Raw genomic sequence first — 1,118 nt, 5'->3', positions numbered from 1 at the left:
TTCCACTAAAACTCTAACGATACGAGTCTAACCTTATTTCTAAGATACAAGGTGTAACATTTCAACTCCCAAAAAGATGAACATGGATATATTTGTCTTAGTAGTCCATGAAGTATATAAACATGATTCGTGATTGTATTATAACATGAAGATAACTATATAATATAGCTTGTATGAAAACATGGAAACATATAGAAGTTCATGAAAATAAACGTAAAAGTTCATATCTTGCATTTAAGAACCCATTTAATGCAAAGTATGGGTTTTCATGGATTACAAAAAAGTTCTCAATAACCAAAATGGACTATTAAGAACACAATAACGAATTAATAATACAACATGGTATATCATGGTACATATACTTAGGGTTATCATGAACATAGCTGGAAACCCTAGTTTTAGTAAAATTTCGCATAATCATGGAAGAACGTGGCGTGGGGAAGAACAATGATGTTCCCACATGTAGATAGAAACCCTAGTTACCTTAATCGCTCCAAACTTATAAAAAGGTTCTGAACTTGAAAAGAAATCCAAAAGCTTTATTCTTGAATCCTTGTGATGGGTTTTCTTGGAAACCCTAGGTTAGGAACAATGAATGCTTATTTAGTAATCATGGATATATGTTAGAATTCACTTGGAAGCCTTGGAATAGACTTACCTTGATGTAATTCAATGGTGGAAGGAGAGAACCTTCGTGCTAGGGCTGGAGAATGTGAAAAGTGGGATTAAAAACTGAAGTCCCGAATTTATACTGTTTACTGAAGCGGGGAAAGTACGGGCAACAAGTACGGTTCGTACTTTTAAGTACGACCCATACTTTTGGACCGTACCTGTATTATCAAAATGCAGTAACTATGATTTTCGAGAAGGGAAGATATGGCTAGAGTGTACGGTCCGTATAAATTGTACGGTCATCTCAATTGGCAAATTCCAGAGACTTGGACTTTTCCCCTGTGAAATATGTCCACGAAGTACGGCACGTACTTTTGACGTAACACATTCCTTTACCGTTCTGATGTAAAAATTCGTATCCCAACATTTCCGTCCTGGTCCTAAGTCTTGAATCATGAACATGACTTATTTTTAAAAGTATGAAGTGTTATAATATCTCCCCCTTA

Source organism: Lycium barbarum, chromosome 5, assembly GCF_019175385.1.
Source record: "Lycium barbarum isolate Lr01 chromosome 5, ASM1917538v2, whole genome shotgun sequence".
Lineage (NCBI taxonomy): Eukaryota > Viridiplantae > Streptophyta > Magnoliopsida > Solanales > Solanaceae > Lycium > Lycium barbarum.
Note: the sequence above shows the minus strand (reverse complement) of the source record.